At 40.2% G+C, this 8,108-nt stretch overlaps 1 long non-coding RNA gene across 3 annotated transcripts in view; it reads right to left on the bottom strand.

The window, feature by feature from the left end:
- Positions 1–8,108, bottom strand: part of LOC104864482 — a 51,335-nt gene that overhangs the window by 4,098 nt on the left and 39,129 nt on the right. For all 3 annotated transcript variants that reach the window (XR_004514324.1, XR_004514326.1, XR_780915.2), the window contains 3 exons: positions 6,523–6,639; positions 6,340–6,408; positions 1,228–1,301 (listed from right to left, as the gene is read on the bottom strand). This is a non-coding gene — a long non-coding RNA (uncharacterized LOC104864482). The remainder of the gene's footprint in view (positions 1–1,227; positions 1,302–6,339; positions 6,409–6,522; positions 6,640–8,108) is intronic.

Here is an 8,108-nt window from a genome sequence, read left to right as displayed (position 1 = left end):
ATATATAAAATTTGAATTTTTGCAAACTTTAACAGTGCTGTCAACTTTGCAAAAAGTTATCCCAATTTATTGTGTTGAGTTGGCATTGTACAGAAATGGACAGCCATATTGGTCTAGAAATGTTGATTTTTTTAATTTTTATTTTATTTTTTTTCCATTTGTACAGGGGTAATGCACTGTATTAAATTGGTAAGGGCATATCTATGTGGGTTTGATTACAGAAACAAAAAAGTATTCTCTAAATAATGAAAAAAAAAGAAGATAAGACTACAAGATCAAGAAGCAATTTAAATATGTTAAGGGACCATTTTCATCTTCAGAATTAAGGATTATTTTAATCTTACATCATTGCCTTTTCTCTTTTACTTTCTGTTTTAGTTTTATTTTAGGATTCCTTATTTTTAATGTTCATACAGAGATTTCTTTAACTGAAATACCGAATAGTTTCTCTAGTATGAAAAACTATAATAGTACACAGGATCCTAATGAGATAATTAATAATGTTAAATAGGAAGTAAAGGGCTAAAGGTGTAGGGAAAGTGGGAAGGGTGGGGGAAAGGTAATAAGGGAGAGGAAAAAATATGAGAAATTGAAAAAATGGAAATAAAGTGTAAATGGGGAGGGGAGGAGGGGGTGAAGGGAGGGCAGGGACAAGGGAAAAAAATGAGAACCAAGACCTGTCATGTAAAGGCACAGGATCCCAATAATGAATGTAACTATAGTGTATACCTAGATTGTACCAATAAACTCAATAAAAAGAAAAAAAAAAGAATATATATAAAAAAAAGGGAAGGAGACCAAGAGATGGACGAAGTGGGGGAGAGAGCAGGGAAGGGGAAGGTGATGAAAACAGAGTTGAGATGTGTTATGTACATGTACCAACTCCCTATGAGGGAAGTAATTATTATGTACTGCAAGCATGACCCAATAAAAATTGAATTGAGTTAAAAAATAAAGTGCTATTTCTGTCAATAGACTTTTTAAAACATAAAAGTGGGTGGGGCAAATTCTATATACTGTGCCTAAATGAAGATAACATTTTCCACATGGTCAATGATTCAGTATGTTCATGAGGGGGCCATCTCTCTATCCAGTGACTTGAACCACCAGTGGTACATACATGACTATCTAATGCATGATTGTACCACATCTGCCACCAATGGTACAAGCTCCCTGATTGTACAGCCATGCATGTATCACTAGTGACAAAAGTATGGTGGCATATACCTGCAGGCCCAGATAGTTGGGAGGCTGAGGCAAGAGATTCACAGGAACCCAGGAGTTCGAGGTCAACCTTCTCCCTAAAACAAAAACAAAGAAAGAAACAAAGAGCTTGATTCCTGAAAAAAAAAAAGGAATAAGAAAGGATGCATTAAATGAAACTATAAATTCTGTACAGACTGAACAGAATGACTATCAAATGCTCTGAAACATAAATTGTAGTAATTTGATTGGGGAAGGAAGCCAGAATTCAAATCACCAACAGTGATTTTGACATTTTATTTCCCCTCCTGCGGTACTGTAATATTTTATCTTGTAGTATTTTCTTTCCACCCTGGGCTCAAAGGCAGCCAGAGCCTCATAACTGTACACCAGGGGCAAACAGAAAGAATTCCAACAGAAGTCCTCTGTTTGGTCCAAAAGACAGCAGAGGGGATTCCTAAAAGGTGGGGAATGCTACTCGCTCTCCCCACCCCACCCTCTCTCCTCCCACCCCCTCATCCTGTCTCCGCTCACAGACAATGTTTGTGGCAGCAGTGATGATGGTGGTGGTGGTGCTTGTTAGGAACCTAAATCTCTGAGGGAGGGAACCATTCAGTCTGATGGACAAGCAGTGATCACAAGGATGTGCAGCAAATCTCTATTCCTGTTTTTCAATCTCTGTCCCCCTGCCACTTAAGTTCAGACACAGAACTGGTCACAGCCAACAGGGGCAGAGGAGGAAGACGGAAGCCTCAGCTTGCAGGCTGGAGGACTGGGAAGTGAAATCCCGGAAGCTAGATCATGTTGGGGAGGCTAGGGACGTAGAAAGTTAAAACAGAGGTCCCATAAGCTTATATGATTCGATTCCTGTGGTCATCTCCAGGCTGGGCATATGTGGATATGTGACTCTTACCCCACACTGCACACCACATACTACGAGAACTGAAACTCCAGGCCCAGGACTCGTCCCTGGTGGTCCACGTACGGACCAACCTGAATGACACCGCACTTTGAAAACAGAACTGACATGGGAATCACAGTTCACGAGGCAAACTTCAGACAGGAAGATGCGATAAAGATGCTTCCAGATAGAGGAAAACGACAAGAATCTATTGCCACCTGATCTCTTCTATAAGGAATGTTAAAGAAAATTCTTCATGGCAAGAGAATTCATATCAGAGGGAGACTTGTAACATTAGTCAAAAGTAAGAGCAGCCAAACTGGCAAATATTTTGGAAAATAGAGTAGAACTTAGGTTCTTTAAAATGTTTCAGTTGAAAGCAAAAAGTATAACACTTGTGATATTCTGATGCAGTTTTCAATGCAACATTAGGCAGTATTATGAGGACTATGCAAAGTAAGGCTGCCAATGGTAACTATACAGTGGTAAGTTTTCCATACTTCACTTGAACTTATAAAATTCCTTATAGGTTGTGAAAAGGAAAGAATGCATACTTGAATTCTTAGAGTACCTAATTTTTAAGAAGATAAAGACAAATACTCATAAAAGTTAGAATAAAAAAATTCACATATTTCAAAAGAATGTAGATGCGAGAACTCGGGTCCTTGCGCTTGCAAGGCAGGCCACCGAACTGCTGAGCTAAAGCCCTAGCCCGAGAGAAAATTTTTTAAAAATAAAGAACAGACATAAAATAGATACATGGTGATCTACATAAAACATTAATTTTATATAACACAATTCAAGTACATTATATAGTCGTCACTTTCTACATAACAGATTAGCACAAATTTAGTTTTAAACAACATGAATTTATTATTTCCCAGTTCCTGTGGCCAGGAATCTCAGCATGGCCCAGCTGGGTGCTCTGCTCCAGCATTTCTCCCACACCTATGACCAATATGTTGGCCAGGGCGAGGGTCACATCTGTAGGCTTGACTGAGCTTGGTTTTCAGGACCGCTCAGTTTCTCTGGGGCTCTTAGACAGTGGGTCTCGGTATTTGGGTGGCTGGAGCCTGGAGGCTGCCCTCAGTTCATGACACCTGAGCTTCTCCAACCTGGCAACTTGCTTAGTGAGAGCCAGGAAGGGAGAGGATGTGCTGACACAGCTTACCAGCAAGGTAGATGCTACAGTGTTAGTAACTTCACTTAGGAAGTGACATGCTACCACCTCTGCCATTTTCTATTGGCTAGAACAATTCATGGGCCCTGTCCATACTAGGGAGAAGAGATTTTAAAAGGACATAGATTCTGGAGGAAAAATCCAATAAGGCTATTTTACAATCTGGCCACTATATCTACAAGTTAAAAGCAGACAGTAAAATAATTTTTAAAAAATGTTACAACTACCTACTGCCTAAAAGAGATTTGCTTTAAATATATGTGTGTGTTCAAAATAAAAAATATGAAAAACATGTTAAAACTGATTAAAAGAGCCTTGTAATACTATTTTAATATTAGACTTCAGAAGAGAAAGAGTATAGGGATAAAGAGGAGACACTGCATAATGATAAAAAGAATCTGTTCATAAAGGACAGGGCAATCCTAAATGTATGCACATCCAACAACAGAAATCAAGAATACAAAAACCCAAAACTGTTAGAACTGAATGGAGAAATGACAAATACACAATTATTGTTGAAGACTTTAAAACTTCTCTTTCAATAATTGATCATATAAATACACAGAAAATCAGCAAAAATGTAGAACTAGCTGAATCTAATTGAAATTTATAGACTGTCCAGCTCAACAGAAGCATACACATCTCTCTCAAGTGTACAAGAAAATGTGGGGGCTTCTGGTACATAAAAAACCTCTTCCCCTGCCAGCTAGGCAGCGATTTGTGTGGCCAGAGGGGGGTGTGATGGTGGGTACTGGGACCACTGGAGTCAGGGGCAGGCATTGTTTTTACTTTACAATCTGGCCAAGCCCAAGGTCACTGTGGGACCATGAAAAGGCAGCTCTCACTTTAATCCAATTGCAACCAGTTTAGACAACTGGGGATAAATTTTATTGGCAGAGAATTGTTTAAGAAACTTTCATTTGATTAGACAGGGATTGTAGGCTTTAGATGTCTGGTTTTGAAACATAAAAGTCCAATATTTTCTTTCTGTCTGGGAAATATATTTTTTTTAAATGTGGTTCACATGAATTACCTTTCCACTTCAGTTTTACCATGAATTGCATTATAATTTAATTTGGCTTCTTAGTCTCTATATCTTTTCTGGCTACTTCTCTGGCTAGTTTGCCATTTGGATATATAAGCATGACTGTATATCAGTTCACACGGCTCCTAGAAAGTCAACACGATTCTGAATTCATTTTTACAGCCTCCATTTGCCAGGAAGCCTGCAACTATGTAAAAGTGATGAATGCCCTTATACCAAAGGACGGCTTAGTTCACAAAGTCTTTGAATAAAAAAGTGAAAAAGACTTTTATTGGAAAGTTATATTCTGATTTATAGAAGGACTGTTCAGAAGTTCGTGTGATCAAAAGATTTCCTAGGAAAGCAGCACTGCCTCGTGAGGCAGTGTCATAGATCTGAAGGAATCATTTCCCTTTGGAAATGTGTCCTGTTGTGGGTCTGGGTCCTTCTGATTTATTTTGATGAAATGATTCAGGTGTATTATCTCCATGAAAAAAAATCTTCCTTCAAAATTATCTTTTGAGTAGGTTAGGGCATAGACATCAAGTTCACTTCCACGAGGGAACCTCGTCTCTAGACAGCTGGCGGAAAAAAAGACTTTGGCAAGCATCTTCCACCAACTCGATTATGGCTGAAGAGAGTAAACAACGTAAGAAAGGGTTTCAGTGTTAAGTAATCTACAAATCAATGAATGTTACATTTGGGGTGCTTAATCAGTAAATAGATTATTTTTAATTTTCAAAAATATATACAGTCAACCCTTCCATATGCATAGATGCTGCACCTGTTGGTTTAGTCACCTGTAGGTGAAAATATTTTGGGAAAAGACTGCAACTGTACACAACCTGTGTGGACCTTTTTCATCATTATTTCCTAAACGGCACCCTGTAGTGACTATTTACATTGTAATAGAAACTGTAACACATATAGGGTTTAGAGTATATGGCAGAGCCCTGTGTTGGCGGTGCATATCCATAGTCCTAGCACACCAGGCGGCTAAGGCAGGGGATCACAAGTTCAAGCACAGCCTGCACAGCTTGTGACTTAGTGAGACCTGGTCTCAAAAAACAAAGAAAAGAAAAGAAAAATAAATAAATAAACAAACAACAAACAAAGGTCTGAGGATGTAGCTCAGAGTAAAGGTTCTAAGTTCAATACCTAGGACTAACAAAAAAAAATGTATGGGAAGATAATCATAGGTTATGCATGAATATTGTACAATATTACACAAGAGACTTGAATATCAAGGATTTTGGTGTCCTTAGACTGTTCTGGAATTAATCTCCACAAATACAGAGGAACAACGGTAACTTTTGATGATCTATGAAAGTAAAATGTGAATTATAAGATATAATACCAGGCCAGGGGATACAGTATTTGCTTAACATGCATAAACATCTCAGTTCAAATCCCATATGAAAATGCTGGTAGAAAATATAACACCCTCTATAATTTCCTCCATCTTTTCCCCAATAAATAGTTAATAACATATTTATGTATCCATTATGTCAGAGCCATTTGGTTTAAACTGGTCAACGCATTTTAATTAACACAGCTGGTAAAGCTAGCGCAATTAGAGCTGATTTGATCTTGTTTAAACCAGGCTACCTTGATAATTATGATTTTAAACTTGTTTAGTTAGAATGTGTTTGCTCTGTTAAGAATCATTTTAAAGGGGCTGGGGATTTAGCTCAGTGGCACCATACTTGCCTCCCAAGCCCAAAGTCCTGAGTTCAATATCCGGTACAAAAAAAAAGAATCGTTTTACACCGTTTTCCTCTAATAAAAACAGTATCACCTGGCTTCGCCTGGTTTCCTTCTTCTGCCCCACCATGATTCTACTCATTTGGTCTAATCCAATAAGAACAAGTTGGAAGCCTGTTTATCCGATCTCCATCAGCATGTTCTTCCCTGAATTTGATCTGTTTCCATTTGGAATTGTTTCATCCTGCTTGAGCTGGATTTCTCCACTCAGTCTAGGAAGATTAGATCTGACCTGATTAGAACCTAGTCAAGCTGGCTGTAACCAACCTGGATCCAGTTGCTTCTTTGAGCATCCATTTGGGTTCCCTCAGATGTGATCACCGAGCTCCTCTGAGCCTACAAAATCAGATTAATTCCATTAGAACTCTTCAGCTGGTGGGAAACACAACAGTAACAGATGGTGGGAGAGCGGGGTGGAAGGGGTGAGCAAGAAAATGGAAGGTACTGCACCTGAACTTGTTGAAATCCGGACTGAAGCAGAAACCCAGGTCAAGAAATGAGTTTTCTATTTGTCTTTCAATATGAATGAAGATCCCAGAAGTGATAGGAGAGCACAGACCAGAGGGACTGGGTTGGAAACAAAGGTACATTATAATTAAATTGAGGGATTGAATGGATGTGCTCATGGTTAGATTAAATATAAAATGAAAAAAATGTTTATCATAGAAATGGAACTTTAAACAATTTAGATAATTATATTCTTTTGACAATTCTATCAAATTTCCTACATTTGGTCCTTCTCCCCAAGGCCCTTGGAAAGCAGAGCACAGCTGTCTCCTATCCTCCCCGCATCTACCTTGTTTTCTTGGGGGAATGGAGATTGGAGGGAAGCTCTGGCTAGCCAAGGGCTGACAAGGTCCAGGACCTCACGATGACCCCAGTGGAGACGCTGGCAAAACACCTCATGCCTCTGGCTTGTGTCTAACCACTGCCTCTTCCCCACTTCCCACCACCATGGAACAAGTGTCAGGGCTGTGGCGAAGGTCCAGCATCATCACCAGCCCCCTCAGTAGACTAACCCTAGCTTTAGGTGACCGTATGTGTCCCTGCATGTCTAAGATAATCCAATCCTGGTCTAGAGCTTATGTCCCAGTGTCGTAATGGTTCCCTTCCTCAAGTTTGCGAAACAACAAGGGCCTGGCTTTTTCCTCCGTTTCTCTCCTCTTCCACAGAAGTCTTGCCTGTTCCCATAGCTTAAAATTACTACCCTTTGAAGATAGCTCCAGACTTTCATCTCTTTCTTTTCCTGAGTCCATAATTTCCGCTTGGATATTATGACAATGGCTTTCTAAGAATCGGGCCAATGGAAATGACCCAGTTGACCATTCTCATCACCCACTCTTGCAAACAGACAAAGGTCACCTGAATATTTATTGAACCCACTCCTGACACTAAGGAATGAGAGTAAATATTTATCCTGGGTTGCAAAGTAAAGGATATCCACACAGATTATAAGGGTTCCTCTGGAAAGCATACAGGAACCATTTCCAGGTGTGTGTTTCTTTAAGGAAAACATTGTACAGCTGAGCAGAACACACACTGCAAGGTGCCATTACCTATGGGTTTTGCCATGGGCCTTGTTAGTGAATAGCAAAGGAAGGAGTCATGGGAAACACAACATGAATGGGCAGAATGTACACTCTGCCGCTCTCCCAAGGAAGCCATCGTCAGGCAACTGACATATTTCCAGAGCGTGGCATTAAAAAGACCAACTGTCTGGCTATAGACTCACAGGCAGCTGGACTGGCAGGGAAGACAAGCTCTGTCCTGAGATCATGGAGCAAACCATATCTGTGCTGGACTCTGGGATTTCTGCTTGAGGCTGCTTTGGTCCAACCTCAGCACTCGCAGGAACTGGGTTCTTGCTTCTTTGGGAGCCTGAAAAGTACAGTTGTCTGGGGACTGCAGCATCCATGTGATAGGTCCGAAGCGCTGGTCCACACAGGCAGACATGCCAGGCCCCCAAAATGGGCACATGTGTAAATCCCAGCACTCAGAATGCTGAGGCAGGAGGAGCCAAATTCAAGGCCAGGTGG

This window comes from Fukomys damarensis, unplaced genomic scaffold (assembly GCF_012274545.1).
Source record: "Fukomys damarensis isolate Sample0158 unplaced genomic scaffold, DMR_v1.0_HiC HiC_scaffold_25, whole genome shotgun sequence".
In the NCBI taxonomy this organism is placed as follows: Eukaryota; Metazoa; Chordata; class Mammalia; order Rodentia; family Bathyergidae; genus Fukomys; species Fukomys damarensis.
This window is presented reverse-complemented; position numbering and strand designations above follow the sequence as displayed.